Source organism: Bos taurus, chromosome 17 (assembly GCF_002263795.3).
Source record: "Bos taurus isolate L1 Dominette 01449 registration number 42190680 breed Hereford chromosome 17, ARS-UCD2.0, whole genome shotgun sequence".
Taxonomy (NCBI): Eukaryota; Metazoa; Chordata; class Mammalia; order Artiodactyla; family Bovidae; genus Bos; species Bos taurus.
The window spans coordinates 12,095,282-12,111,246 of record NC_037344.1 but is presented as its reverse complement, the minus strand read 5'-3'; the positions used below and the strand labels follow the sequence as shown (position 1 = coordinate 12,111,246).

At 50.8% G+C, this 15,965-nt stretch overlaps 1 long non-coding RNA gene across 4 annotated transcripts in view; it reads left to right on the top strand.

Moving 5' to 3' along the window:
- Nucleotides 1-5,553: 5,553 nt before the first annotated feature.
- LOC101906679 (uncharacterized) overlaps nucleotides 5,554-15,965 on the top strand; it is a 79,140-nt gene continuing 68,728 nt past the window's right edge. For all 4 annotated transcript variants that reach the window (XR_009490999.1, XR_009490998.1, XR_009491000.1 and 1 more), the window contains exon 1: nucleotides 5,554-6,245. This is a non-coding gene — a long non-coding RNA (uncharacterized lncRNA). The remainder of the gene's footprint in view (nucleotides 6,246-15,965) is intronic.

The window sequence follows — 15,965 nt, the reverse complement described above, 5'->3', positions numbered from 1 at the left end:
ATTTCAATGTCTGTATTACCGTCCCCACTGGCTGGTCTAGACTGAACTTGAATGTGCTGCACCCTGGGCTCCTGCAGCCGCCTGAGTGTCAGGCAGTATGAATCTCCCTCCAAAGGTGCAGTACGAGTACCACTGTCCCCAGGTGAGGACCTTCTGTGTCTCAGAGCCACAGCTCGTGGGTTCTTGGGAGGAGTTGAGAATGGACTTGACTTCTCCGTCTGGGCTGAACAGAAGGAAAGCTGAACAGTTTTCCAGATTCACCTGTGAGCACACTTAGTCTCTGTGGTCTGGCCCAGGGTTTCTCATCCTTCATGCCATCCACACTGGGGGTTGGATCATTCTTTTCTGTGGGGGAACTGTCCCATGCATTGTACGGTATTGAGCAGCATCCTTGGTCTCTTACAGGGCTTCCCTGGTAGCTCAGCTGGGAAAGAATCTGCTTGCAATGCAGGAGACCCCAGTTCGGCTCCTGGGTTGGGAAGATCCCCTGGAGAAGGGAAAGGCTACCCACTCCAGTGTTCTGGCCTGGAGAATTCCATGGACTGTATAGTCCGTGGGGTTGCAAGGAGTTGGCCACGACCGAGTAAATTTCACTTTCACTTTTTGGTCTCGGTACTCTCTAGATGACAGTGGCACCCCCTGGTGTGACAACCAAAAACATTCCCAGACATTGCCAGATGTCACCTGTGCAGGGTGGAGTCGGGGTGGGTGGGTAGAGTCATTCGCAATGGAGAACCACTGGCCTAGCAACTAAGAGGTGTAAGGACAGGCCCTAAGATGAAGCTGCTGCTGCTGCTGCTGCTGCTGCTGCTAAGTCGCTTCAGTCGTGTCCGACTCTGTGCGACCCCATAGACGGCAGCCCACGAGGCTCCCCCGTCCCTGGGATTCTCCAGGCAAGAACACTGGAGTGGGTTGCCATGTCCTTCTCCAATGCATGAAAGTGAAAAGTGAAAGTGAAGTTGCTCAGTCGTGTCCGACTCTTATCGACCCCATGGACTGCAGCCTACCAGGCTCCTCTGCCCATGGGATTTTCCAGGCAAGAGTACTGGAGTGGGGTGTCATTGCCTTCTCCGAGATGAAGCAGCCGCTCCTAAACCATTCCCACATTCAGCGACGGCATGGACAGCCTTGGGACAGAGAACTACAAGATGCAAAAATAGGAAATGGCTTTAAAGATCATCTGACTCACTGGGTTTAGATTTTTCCTTTTATTAGGTACAGCAATAAAAGCTGAATGCTGTAGTTGAAGTCTGTGTATATTTCCCTTTCCTCCTGTCCCGGCTCCTTCTCCCTCACCCTGGGGCACTGCCTCAGAAACTCAGGGCTCCAAGAAGCATGGACTGAAAGTATTAACAACACCCCCTCCATGCAGATGAGGACAGCCAGGCCTCTGAGCCATTAGAGACAAATAAGGGAGGGTCTAGGTGGTCCTTCGACTCCTGCCTTCCATCCTAATTTCCAACATACTTTTCTTTCCACCGCACTTGGCAGATCATTTATCTTCTTGGAGTATGTTGGGTGCTGTAAATATTTCAATAGATCCAGAGAGAGCCTGGAATCAAACAGAAAAACGGCCTAGAAAGATTAATCTACAGTTGCCGTTAGAACCAGAAGGATGACGGGACTTTGGAGACTGGCCACTGTGATGGGCCAGACCAAGCCATGACCTGTGACAGGGCCCGGCAGTGGGCCAGGGGACGAGATGTGCTGGAGGAGAAAGGACCAATGGACCCGGATGGGGGCATGCTGGCTGTCCCCGCCCACTACCCACCTAGGAGCCACCAGGTAAGACGTAGCTTTAATTTACAACCACCGTCTTGAACTCACTCCCTCCCTTCCTCTGGGTTCTGCATTTTCTGCCCTTCAAACAGCACCTGGAGACAATCTTCCCCCATCAGCCAGAGAGAGACGGTTTCTGCCAAGTGTTCTGTTAGTTACTTTGTGGAGGAAAGAAGCTGCCTGGAAATGCATTCCACTAGATATTAAAGAATGTATTTTCCTGATTTATAGTCAGGCTAGGCAGGGTTGTCTGAGAGGCAAGGAACCAATGGGGATATCCACTTGGACTTATGATTAATTATTATATATAAAGTGATGTTTTCCTATCAACCGACAGGCTAGAAAAAGAGACTACAGCTTGCCAGGTTAGCATCACGGGTCACAGATGTTGCCTCTGCATTTTCAGATTGTCTTATCCATTACAGACGGCATCTTCTCATTTAGAAACATAATTTGTTGTTATCGCAGATAAAAAAAAAAAAGCTGACATTTCACTTGCAAGCCAAAGATTAGCATCAAGGCACAGGACTGCATGTGAGAGTACATTAAGATGGGGCTGTGCTGTCCCTGAATCAAGGACACCAGCCTTGAGCCGACAGAGCTGTAGATGGCGGCTGACTTCTGATCTTTATTATGCAAATGTGCAGCCCCGCAGCCCCGAGAGCCAGGCTGTTTAACCTCATCAGGGGAAATGTCACTGATCATTTCGGGTTCCAAATGTAGCACAAGCATTAGTACTATTATGTTATGATTATTATTATTTGTAGGGCATGATGTAAGCCTGAGCCCTCTGATTAAGCTGAGTTTCTACTTACTCAGGCCCTCTGGGGTCGAAAACCAAAGTCTTCTTGATATTAAACAAATAAACAAATGTATTTCGTTCTCTCTCTTTAATGCTAGCGGAGGGGGTGCGTCCCAGGGCTGGTGTCCTCCAGGCATGAGGAAGATGGTGAGAGTTTCACAGTGTCTAATTTCCACCCCCCAGCTGCCACCTCTTCTCCTGTCTCCTCCAGGACTTCTGCCTCGGGGACAGAAGTGTTTAGAGAAGCTGGGGCAGGAGAAGGGGGCAGATGTAAGGCTGGAAAATGGTGAGGAGGATGGAAAAGAGAGAGAGATACTTACTGCATGAGATTAGAGAAGAAAGGGCCTAAGGAGGGAAAAGATCCTTCAGCCCTGGGCATGAGTCCCTGCTATCTAACTGAGCCATAAAGCAAACCGAGAAGGCTCCCGGATCTAAGAGGTGGAGACAAAAAGAGCTTGGAATCAAGCAACAAAGAAAAGGAAGTCAGCAAGAAGGGGAAAAGTCAGAGGCAGCTGATCTGCTGCCCAGGGTGACAGAAGGCGAAGGCTATGCCTCTCTGAATCCAGATTTCGGGACCTGAACCAGCAAGGTCCTACTTTCAGAAGAAAAGACTCTTGATGCGGGAAACTAGGAAAGAGAAGAACAACACACAGCTATAGTGAAATTCTGGAGCAGAAAATACAGCCCGAGTGTGTTCCCAGCCTGGCGCTAGGGAAAAGGTCCGGCTTTAACAAGGAGCCCAGGAGGGAGGCTGGTTCACTGCACAAATGGAGGCTCTAGATGCTTCTCTGAAGACCCCGAGAGACTCTCCACCTAGCCCCGAATCCTTCAGGTGTAAACGCTGACATCAGGGTCTCAGTCCAATTAAATCAGACTTCTTAGGAGCGGGGTCCATGCCCTTATTGTTTAAAGCACTCTGGGTGACTCCATTGGGCCGCCAGGGCCGAGAACTGCTGCCTTAGATTCGGATGGACATAAACTCCACAAACTCTTGGGTGTTTATTTTCTGCTGTATCCTCTGGCATTTAGGATAGCGCCTGACAGAGAGAAGAAGTTGAATATAGATTTACTACAAAAAAGTGGGTGAAAAGAGGCATTTCTGTGCTAGAAACAAGTATGGGTTTCGCTGGTAGCTCCATAGTATAAAGAATCCACCTGCAATGAGGGAGGCACAGGTTTAATCCCTGGGTTGGCAAGATCCCCTGGAGAAGGACCCACTCCAGTATTCTTGCCTGAGAAATTTCATGGATAGAGGAGTCTGGCGGGCTAAAGTCCATGGAGTCACAAAAGAGTCAGACACGACTGAGCAATTAAACAATAACAATAACCACAACTGTATATAAGTAGGTCATTCAGGGCACCGTGCAGAGGTGGTACCTCCCAGCCCTCCAAGAGCCCTGCTGTCAGGGGTACGTTTGTCCCTTGTTGTCCCAGCACAAGCAGACACACAGATGTTGCACCCTAGATGTGGGTTCTTTAGTTGACATGAGATCAACAACCCTCCCACCCAAGGAGTTGGTCCAGTTGTCTTCCTCTGTTCTCCTGGGAGTGCTGGTGTGACCACACGGCTTTCAGAGAAGGGGCTCAAACTGCCACCCCACCATCGGCTTGCAGCCCACTATGGGCCATCATCTTTCTCCACCAGCAACTGAGAAAGAGTCAAGGATCACTTCTGGTGGCCTTTTCTTCCTTACTGTTCCTGATCAGGGTCTGGTCCTAAAGAGTTTGACAGAAGTGTTGGGTGACCTTTCCCTGGAGTCAGGAGACCTGTACCTTTGGCTGCTGGATGAGAGGATCCTCACGAAGCGAAGCGAAGGAGGAGCCCTGCATGTGGACTTGGATCTGAGTTATTTGGTGGAGGAGTGTCTCAGCAGCCTGTCTGCGGGATGGAAGCCAAGGGACTCTGACATCAGCTGCCAGACTTGTGTACCACTGACAAGAGCTGCAGAAGCGACATGTTGGAGCAGTGTGTGGTCCTTCCGCTAATTCTTGAGAGTCCTTCAGCAGATGCTTCGAGAGAGTGGCGTTACTGTGAGCCCACTTCAGACCGTGCATGACGCCCTGTGAAACGTTTGGGCTGGGGGAGAGGTTAGGATCGCATTGTTTATCTCCCTGTTTCCACCAAGAAACAAGGCGTAGGAAAAGAAAGACAATATTGGGGAGCAAGATGGGCCTCTATTTCAAACTTGACGTCACTACTGATGAACCCTAAAACTTCTGGCAAGTCTTTTGACTCAGTTGTCATGTTTAAAAAATGAAGATGATGCAATTTACTGGACCGATTTATCGTGAGCAATAGATCTTAGGGCAATTATGAAATCCTCTATTTTTTGAATCCTATGCAATTATTATTCCAATATTGGGCTCTGAGCTCTTTGAAGGCTTAGACAGCATTATTTTTTTTTTCCTTTCCAGACTGAGTAGGTTTAATGGTGAACCCCAAAGGTATGTCCAAGTTGTAACCTCCAGAACCTGCAAAGGTGACTATGTGGAAAAATAATCTTTGCACATGTAATTGTGGATTTTGAGATGAGATCATCCTGGATTTAGGGTGGGCCCTGGCTTATTTGTTTGTGCTCAGTCACTCAGTCATGTCCAACTTTTCGTGACCCCATGAACTGTAGCCCGCCAGGCTCCTCTGTCCAAGGGATTTCCCAGGCAAGAATGCTGGAATGGGTTGCCTACTCCAAGCATTGTCTTTTATCTTTGTGTCATTAACCTCTAACACAGTAAACAACTGGCACATAATAGATGCTTAAATGTAACCTTCTCAGAGCATTCTGCCCAAACGCCTCCTCTCAGGACTTCCCAAGTTATTCACTACACTCTCTTGGTTTCCTTCAGAGCCTCAGAATGATATATCTGCTTGTGTACCATTTATCTCAGAATTAGATTGCAGTTTCCATGAGATGCGGACCTGGTCTGTCTGGATGGTCAGAATCTAGAGCAGTGCCGGGTGAAAAGTGGGTGCTCAAATACATTTGTCTAGTGGGGAAAGGGGGCTTTCCTCCTGGCTTAGATGGTAAAGAATCTACCTGAAATGACGGGGACCTGGGTTCGATTCTTGGGTTGGGAAGATCCTCTGGCAAAGGGAATGGTAACCCACTCCAGTATTCTTACCTGGAGAATTGCATGGACAGAGGAGCCTGGTGGGTTACAGTCCATGGGGTCGCTCAGACACGACTGAGCGACTCACACACACACACACACACACACAGGAGAAAGGAAGGAACGGCGTCTATTTTATTACTATTCGTGATAGGAGTGGTTGCAAGATGAACTGGAATCCATCCAAACTGAGAAAAGTTATTTGGCTCTGACCAGAAAGGTCAGAAGCAGGTTGAGTTTCCTCCTCACAGAAATTCTGCGTGAGAACCTTTCTTCAGGGCCGGCGATTCCTAGGGCCTCCGCCAGGGGGCCCTTCCTGCTAAACTGAGCAGCGTGAGTGGTTTTCTGACGTGGACAAAGGGCTGTCTCGGAGCCTGAACTGGGGCCTCTGGGGGGAGCCGGCGGGGGCCACACCCTCTCCTGGGCTCGGCACCAGGGGAAGGCTCCAGACGGCTCGGGCTGTGCGCCAGGCTGCTCGGTTCCAGTGGGAAAGCTGACCTTGGCCAGGAAGAACCAGGAAGAGGCACAAATGACTCATTGTCCCACATCCTCCAAGGTAAAAACCCAGCAGTGTGTGTGGCCTTTGGGGCTGGACGTTACTGCAGCCTTGGCTCACTTCGCAGCCAAAATAAAAGCCGTCGGCCAGCAACCCAGGCGCAGCCTAGGAATACAACCCATGGCTCGCTCCCCTTGTCCCCTTCCACACACTTCCCTGCCTTGAAAGTTCTTAAAACAACCTGTGTGATTTCCAGTTCTAAAAGTGGAGCACTATTTCCTTTTAAAGACTTAAGGCAGCCTGCATTTCCAGTCAGGGCCATGTGACACTTTTATGGCCTCGTGGAAGAAACTGGATCTGTTTTCAAGTCACGTGTGAAGAAGGTCTGGGTGAAAGGTGCTTTATTTTTATTCCGAAGTTTGGAGGCCAAGTCACTGCCATTTGTCAAACGTGCCGGTGCCTTCAGGTTTCCACTAGAGGGCACTCTTGGAAAATATTTATATATTTTATTGCTCAGTCTAGGAAGTGCTGTTTTTAAAAAAGAAGGGGGCGGGGGACACCGGCAGCCCAGTGTAAATTTCAGAGCAAGCCCTTTGCCTTCTTCACCTGGAGCTATTCCTGATTCTTCCAGAAGCACAGCTAGAGAAGAAAGCTGGAGAACCCACAGGCAGCTGCTTCCCTCCTCGGTCGTTTTGTCCACAGGGGATGTAGCTGCCCGCTCCCCTCACCCCAACCCCCCTCCACGCCATAGGGGGGCAGCCCTGGCCTGCCTGGAGAATCCCCTTGGAAAGAGGCTTTAGAGATGCTAAATCTGGGGGCCTCTGGTTTGGTTGGGTGCCTTCCCTCACAAGCCAGCAGTGGCCGGAAATCCTCAGAAAAGTGCCAGGAAGGGTCAGAGGGGTGGCTGGGGCGTCAAACAATTAAAAATAGGGCTTCCGGGCAGGCAGCCATGGAGATCTGGCTCGATATGTAAATAAGTGTAAATAAGAGCAAGCCTCGGTGCTTGGGAGGACGCTGTGCACATTTTGTGCAGCTAGGGCCGTCTGGGGTGGTGGTAGGCTGTCTTTATTCAGTACAGAGCCCAATTTATTAAAAAAGTGTTTTTCCACCCAAAAAGAAAATAGTTCTATTGAGTTCCCTTGGTGGGGTAGGGGGTGGGGAGGCAGGAGATTCTTACAACATAGATTTCTCACTCGATGAATATGAGTGTCAGTGAATAAATTAGAGCTGATTTTCAGCCACTATAACCTTATTTCTGGAGCATGTTCGATATACAGTACTCAACTTTGCCATTCCTGAGATTTGTGCCACCTTTTAGGGTTGACCTTATTATTCCTGTGAGTGACCTCATTTCATTCTGGGATCAGCTCTGTGAGGTGGGTTTTACCATCAACATCCCATTTTACAGAAAGAAACTAAACTCAGGGATGAGCAGGGACACACAGGAACGGTCCACAGCCGGGGGTTGAGGTGGTTCAGTATCAGGTCCGTTTCAGCAGGAACGTTTTTCTGAGCATGCGCCGTGTGCCAGGCTCAGCGCTAGGCGTGAACCGGATGCTGCTTCCTGCTGTTCCTCAGAAACAGGTTCTCCAAATGTCAGGGCAAACCTCTGACTTCACTTGGAACTGGTCCTCATTCTTCCAGAAACACAGCTAGAGAAGGAAGGGGGCAGTACAAAGGCAGCTGCTTTCTTTGTCCAAGTGGGCATCTTCTTGGTTGTCGGAGCTCCTGTGGTTCTGGGTGGAGCCAGAAGGGGGCGCCCTTCCTTCGGGGTATGCCAGGTCAATCCGGGTAGACCAGGTGCCCGAGACCACAGCTTGCTCTAGGCTGTTCCAGGTAGGTAGGCATCTGTCCATTCCTCCTGGGACCCATCCCCCCTGCTGACCTTGGCCCCTTCTCTGCACACCCAAAGGTACAAACGACAAGGCAATCCGTAGAAGGCTCTGTCCAGGGTTTTGCCGTGCAGACTTCTTGTTCACTAATTCCTCTGTCTGGAGATTGGCTGAATTTGAAATAGCCCTGAGGCTCTCAAGAAGCAAGGTGACCATGGTGACTCCCAAAGAGTGCCCCTGTGGCCTAGGGCCTTGGGTTGTAGAGAAAACGGGAGAGCAAAGAGCCAAGAAGGGCTCTGGGTAGTGGTTCCCAAAGAGGTGCTTGGCAGATCAGCTTTTCCTTGAGCCCGTTCTGAACTTCTTTCTGGGAGCACGTATGAGTTTATAACTAAACACACAAGTGCACATGTGTGAACATACACACACACACACACACACATACATGAATGCATCTTTAAAACCCAGCTCCTTAGGTTCTCATTTGTTATTGTTTGCTAAGTCGTGCCCAACTCTTGCAACCTCACGGGCCGTAGCCTGCCAGGCTCCTCTGTCCAAGGGATTTTCCAGGCCAAAATAACCGGACTGGCTAACCATTCCCTTCTCCAGGGGATCTTCTCAACCCAGGGAGTGCACCTGTGTCTCTTGCATTGGCAGGCAGGTTATTTACCACTGTACTACCAGGGAAGTCCAAGTCCTCATTACTTATCTATTTTATACATAGTCGTGTATATGGTGTGGGGCTTCCCGGGTGGCCCAGTGATAATCAGCCTGTAATGCAGGAGACACGGGTTCTATCCCTGGATCAGGAAGGTCTCTTGGAGGAGAGCATGGCAACCCACTCCAATATTCTTGCCTGGAGAATCCCAATGGACAGAGGAGCCTGATGGGCTACAGTCCATGGGGTCTCAAAGAGTCTGAAGCGACTGAGCACACACACAGTGTATACAGTACAGACAAATACTGTTTGACTCCACATGTATGAGGTACCTGTGTCTGTGTGTGCCTAGTCGCTTCAGTCGTGTATGGCTCTTTGCGACCCCATGGGCTGTAGCCCACCAGGCTCCTCTGTCCATGGGGATTTTCCTGGCAAGAATACTGGAATGGGTTGCCATGCTCTCCTCCAGGGGATCTTCCTGACCCAAGGATCCAACCCATGTCTCCTGTGGCTCCTGCATTACAGGCAGATTCTTTACCACTGACCCATGGGGAAAGGCCTAGGAGGTACCTAGAACAGTCAAACTCATGGAGTCAGAAAGTACTTTGATGGATGCCAGGGGTGGTGGCGGTGGGAGGGGGAATGGAGACTTAGTGTTTAACGGGGACTGAGTTTCTGTTTAGAAAGGTGAAAAATCTGGGAGATGGATAATATGAGAGTTGCACAACAATATGAATGTACTTAGTGCCACTGAACTGTATAGTTAAATATGGTTAAAATAGTGTTTTATATTATGCAACTTTCACTGCGCACACACACAAAACCCCGGCTTGTCCGGGCAAACAACATAGGCTGAAACGGTGACTGCTCATACAGATATAGATTCTTCCCACTCCCCACACACACTTGGATGCAGCAGAGAATCTCTATCAAAACTGTTGATACCCGTGAACAGAAATGGATACAATAGAAAGTCTCCATTTGATCGTACCAAGGTGTCTAAAAGAGTGGCAACAGTGCGGATGCAAATTGGGGTACCTGGGGGGCTACTTTCTGCTTCAGAACCCTGTGAGGAGACGGCAGGAGAATGGGGGAGCGCAGAGTGAGAGAGGCAGGAGCAGCGGCTCCGGCCTGCTGCCAGTGGTCCGCAGCTTCGGTCTCTTCTCCCGGATTCATCCCAACAAGGGGTGGGGTCAAGCTCAGGTCTGGACACCACAGGCCCCTGTCCTAACAGGCAGGGCTGGGGAGTGGACCCAGAGAGGAGGAAGAAATGGCTTTCCCCAGACACATAAGTGCGGCAGTCGATTTCTTGATTCATGGCTCTGATCGGTGGCTCAGAAAGGCCCTCCACACATCTTGGCCGGCTTTTCCCCAAAGCCAGCTGAGCCCCGGAGGCGCGGGATCCGGGATTCACGCTCGCAAGCCCCGTCTCCGGCGCTGCAGCCGACGCGGGTCCTCAGAAGGGGCGGTGGGTACGCCCGCCCCCTGCTGGCCGAGGGGATGCGGCCGCGGACCGGGAGGATGCTCTCCCACGGCCCCGGGGGCGCCTTCTGCCCAGAGTCGCCGAGTCTCGGGAGGGATGACCCAGGAGGCGTTGGAGGAAGTACACCCCGGACGAGGGCACTCTCCGCGGCTCAGACTCGGGACACTCGCCGCTGTAGCTTTCACCACCCGGCAAGGGGAGGGGTTTTGAAGTTCGCAGCTGAGGCCGACCACCCTGTGCGTTTGCCAGAACAATCCAGGGTGGTGGGAATTCCTCCCCCTTGGTGTGGTAAGGAGAGCCCAGTCTACTGCTGCTGCTGCTAAGTCGCGTCAGTCGTGTCCGACTCTGTGCGACCCCACAGACGGCAGCGCACCAGGCTCCTCTGTCCCTGGGATTCTCCAGGCAAGAATACTGGAGTGGGTTGCCATTTTCCTTCTCCAATGCATGCACGCATGCTAAGTCGTTTCAGTTGTGTCCGACTCTGTGCGACCCCATGGACAGCAGCCCACCGGGCTCCCCTGTCCACAGGATTTTCCAGGCAAGAGTACTGGAGTGGGTTGCCATTTCCTTCTCCAGAGCCCAGTCTGGGGTGGGGCGGGGTGTTCAATAAGCACTCTAAGGAGGGTCTGTGCTCAGAAAGAGGAAGCGTCTTTCTTAGCTTCGGATGCCTTTCGGCTGATGCCTTAGATGGTTCTAAAAGGGAAGAAGGGAGGCGAAATGAAAATACCCTTAGAGGGGATTGTCCCCCGTGCCCCTTAGCTGGAGAGCTAGTGGTGGAGCCGCGCTACCTACACCTTCCCGGGAGGCGTTTGGCCCTCACCGCAAGCTCCACACCGCCCCCCCCCGCCCCCCCCCGCCCCCGGCAGCCTCCTCCTGCGCTGCCGCGGAGGATAAAATGGTCTAATGGCTTTTTATTCTGTTGTGATTTTTGGCCGCTCTTCTTTTGATGCTGCAGACTCAGGTTTTCTCAGTTGTTCCATGACTTCAGACTACTTGCTAAACAATGTCCTCAGAGGGAAAAACAAACCTCGATTAATAAAGTGCTCATGAAAGGGCAGCGATGAGGGAGCTGTCAGGCCTCCCAAGCGGAGAACGCTGAGATGCGGGCTGGCCTGGCCTCAGAGACCCTGGCGGCCGTCGCGTGACTTCTACTCCGTCTCCACGGAGTCCGGGGCCGCTGAGCGCCAAGTGTGAGGTGGACACTTGCCTGCTGCATGGAGACAGAAACTCATTTGCCGTCTGTCAGGCAGCCTGACACGGAGCTGCTAATGATTTTCTGTCAGCCCAGGCCTGGCTGGATTTGAACCAGTGACCCAGAGGTAAAAGGCCCCGATGTGCAGGGCTCCCTTTACAATAACTGGCCTGCCTCGGCCTCCTTTTGCCTGGCCACTGTGCTGTGGTTCCTCTTCCCCCGTGTTCTTCTCATCCAATTGAGTTTTGGTTGGACCCTAGCTTAGCATTGGGGGTTCCCTGGTGGCTTGGTACAGAATCTGCTTGTAAGGCAGGAGACCCAGGTTTGATTCCTGGGTCAGGAAGATCCCCTGGAGAAGGAAATGGCAACCCACTCCAGTATTTTTGCCTGGAGAATCCCATGGACAGAAGAGCCTGGCGGGTTGCAGTTCATGGGGTCACAAAGAGTCCTCCCCCACTCAGTGACCAACACTTCAGCTTAACATTTGGGGCTGAGTGGTTAATGTCCTAGGAGGGCAAGCTGGGGTGCGTTTTTGTCCTGAGGGGAGGGGAGATGGAACGCAGTTGAAGGGCAGAGGGGCAGGGCCTGCTTGATTGGCCTGGGACCAAAAACCACCTGCTCCTCCCAGGCTCTGCCTGGCCCTGACCTCAGGACTTTGCATGCATATAGAGATGGCCCCCACAGTAAAGATGACAGCAAGAAGTGTACCTCTGGAGGGGTTCCGAGGCCTAGGTGCTCTCGGTCTCAACTACTCTGAGGTTGACATTGTCAACAGTTTTTTTTTTGCTGGTAGTTTTCATGAAAAAAAAAAAAAAAAACAACAACCAAACAAACTCTCAAGAGCCATAAATGGAATCAAACAGCATTTGTCTGCACTTAATGCATCAGTGCTGGAGACATAAGGGATGTGGGTTCGATCCCTGGGTCAAGAAGATCCCCTGGAAGAGGAAATGGCAACCCACTCCAGGATTCTTGCCTGGAGAATCCCATGGACAGAGGAGCCTGGTGGGCTACAGTTCATAGAGTTGCAAAGGGTCAGACATGAATGAAGCGACGTAGCATAGCACACACAATAGATAAATAAACAATTGAAGAAATTCAGTAGACAAATGAAAACTAAGGGCTGTGTCTCACGGTGCTGGGAGAGGGGTGGGTGATGGCGGGAGCCTGCGGATCAGGAGTCAGCAGTGTAGAGGGGGAGGGAAGCGCAGGTGCTGGCCAGGTCAGTGCTCCAGGTGGAAATGCAGGCTTTGCCACTTACAAGCTATGGTATGGGAGCCTCCACTTTCCTGTCTATGAAATGGGAGTAATTGTGTGTGTGTGTGCACTCAGTTGTGTCCGACTCTTTTGAAGCTGCATGAACTGTAGCCTGCCAGGCTCCTCTGTCCATAGAATTCTCCAGGCAAGAATACTGGAATGGGTAGCCATTCCCTTCTCCAGGGGATCTTCCTGACGCAGGGATCCAACTCGTGTCTCCTGAATCTCCTGTATTGGCAGGTGAATTCTTTACCACTGCGCCACTTGGGGAGCCTGAGAATAATTATACCAGTATAAAAAATCTTCATAGGATTGCATGGGACCTTTCCTGTAAAGTGCTGAGCAGAGCACCCAGCACATGATAGATGATTGATAAATGTCAGCAAGGGGCTCCTGAAAGGGAGAAGGGGTTATGGGAGGAAAAAAGAACAGTGGATGACAGCGGCAGTGGGATGAAGAAGGTCGAGATTAAGGAGAGGTTTTTGCAGATAGAAGCAAAGGAATTTGATCATCAGCTGAATAGGAAAAGTGAAATGGAAAGGCCAAGGGGAGGACCCCTGGACCTGGTTGCTATGACAACTCAGGAAGCTGGTTGGGGAGGATGGTGTGTAGGGGAAGGAGGTTCCTGACTTCCTTCAGGATGTGTGCCTTAAGGATACCCATGGGTGGGGGATGTCCAAAGATGAGCTCAGGGTTACCGGGCTGGGAGCACTGGCTGACTCAGAGTCGTGGCTGGTGCTGCAGGAGTGGCTCCCAGTGGGAGTGCATGGGGGTGGGAAGAAAGATCGGAGACCGGGGTGCCTGGAAGGGTCCACGTGAAAGGGTGAGAGGGAAGGGGGCCTGTGAACAGGACAGCCAGATGCTCCAGGAGCATCCAGAGAGGTGAAGCTGATCATCCCCCTGAGAGGTCACAAGAGGACAGCCCCAGAGCAGCCGTGCAGTCAGCTCTGGTCGGCCGGGCGTTAGCAAACTAGAATGCATACGGGGCAGCTCTGTGAGCTGCATTCTCAGGGGCTTGTCAGCCAGACTCAGCACTGCTGGAGGAGTTGGCCAAAATTTCTGTGTGGAGTTTTTTGGAGTAAGTAGAAACAAGCAAGATCCAGGCAGCAATGGTGGGCTGGAAAGGCCTTTCGGTTCCTGCTGGAGGCCAGGGAGGGCTGTAGCCAACTTACAATTGAGAATCAGGCGTCTTCATTAACTGACCGAGGGATTCGCGTCCAGGTCACGTCCTGACTGGACTGGGGACTCTTGATGGACTGCCTAATAGAACATTTGCATAGATTAGAAGTCACGTGGAATAGACCCTGACACTGGACCCCACATGTTCGATATAGTTTACCCAGGTCCCATCGTGTGGAACCATAATAATAGCTTGTCACTGAATGGTTCTTACCAAGTGCCAGGCACCATGACAAGCCCTGTGCATCTGCCATGCTGTCCTAGTAACACACCTATGACCTTACGCAGTTCTCTCTTTGGCTTCGTGAGCAGAGAAGTGATACACGTGGTATTTTGCTAGTGAAATAAACAGAGAGAGACAAATGCTGCATGGTATCAGTTATGCTAAGCTGCTTCAGTCGTGTCTGACTCTGTGTGACCCAGTGAACTGCAGCCCTCCAGGTTCCTCTGTCCATGGGTGAACTTGAAAAAGTAGAACTCATAGAAGCACACAGTAGAAAAGTGGTTGTCAGGGGCTGAGGGAGTAGGGTTGAGGAGGTTGGTAAAGCAGTTGCTGTTGTTGTTCAGTCGCTAAGTTGTATTTGACTCTTTTCTACCCCATAGACTGCAGCCCACCAGGCTCCCCTGTCTTTCTCTATCTCTGGAATTTGCTCAAATTCATGTCCACTGAATCATGGACAATGGTTCGCATCAATGGTTAGTGATGCTATCTAACCATTCCATCCTCTGACACCTCGTTCTCCTTTTGCCCTCAATCTTTCCCTGCATCAGGGTCTTTTCCAATGATCTTTTCACATCAGGTGGCCAAAGTATTGCAAGGAGATCTGCAAAGAGATCCAACCAGTCCATCCTGAAGGAAGTCAACCCTGAATATTCATTTGAATATTCATTGAAAGGACTAATGCTGAAGCTGAAGCTCCAATACTTTGGTAAAAGGGTACAGACTTTCTATTATAGGATGAACGAGGTCTGAGGATCTAATGGACAGCTTGTTGTAGTTGATAATACTGTGTTGTGTAACTGAATTTGCTAAGAGACTAGATATTAAGCAACCTATGTGAAGTGAAGGATATGTTAATGAACTTAATTGTGGGAATTCTTTCACAAACGCTTCAGATAGCTTACAGTTTTGTCAATTATACCTCAGTAAAGCTGGAAAAAACGTAAAAAGGGTGACAGTGATGTTAACAAGAATAACCACCACCACTATCACTATCCCTGGTGGCTCAGACAGTAAAGAATCCGTATGCAATTCAGGAGACCTGGGTTCAATCCCTGGGTTGGGAAGATCCCATGGAGGAGGGCATCCCACTGTAGTAGTCTTGCCTGGAGAATCCCCAAGGAAAGAGGAGCCTGGTGGGCTGCAGTCCTTGGGGTTGCAAAGAGACACGACTGGATGACTAAGCACAGCACAGCACATCACTATCACTTGGGCCATCAGACATCCTGCTGGGCTGTCTTTTCTCTTTGGCCTGTAGCCAGGTGCTGGGCCCTCTTCCTCTCGTTTGTTCCTCTTCTCCCAATTCTTGGACCTCTCAGTCCCCTTCCTCATACTGTCGACTCTGGCTCAAAATTCCTCTCATGTCAATGAGGGGCCAGTCAGATTCCCTGATCTCCCCCCTAGGATGTCCTTAGAGACGCTTCTCAGCCAGAAGCTGTTTTGCTTGTCAAGTGTACCAAGGTTCAGAAATGAATTATGCTGTCTGCTCAAGATGTGGAAGAGGTAGCCGTGGCTCGTGCCTCATGCATGTTAGAACTTCCAAGTGTGATTAAAATCAAATGGACAGGGCTTCCGTGGTGGTTCAGTGGTTAAGAATCCACCTTGCAATGCAAGGGACATCAGTTTGATTCCGAGTCCGGGAGGATCCCACATTTCTGGGAGCAGCTAAGCCTGGGTGCCACAACTCCTGAACTACCTTAGTGCCCAGGTGCCACAAGTACTGAAGCCTGTGCTCCTGCAGCCAGTGCCCCGCAGCAAGACAGACCACCGCAGTGAGAAGCCGGTGCTCGGAACGAGGAGGAGCCCACACTCGCTGCAGCTAGAGAAAGCCCCAGCGCAGAGACAAAGACCCACCACAACCAAAACATTAAAAAAAAAATCTTAAAAAAAAAAAGTACAGTTAAAAGTATGAACAGCGCTGCATTCCTGGTCCCAGGAGTCACCACTGTTAAGTGGACTACA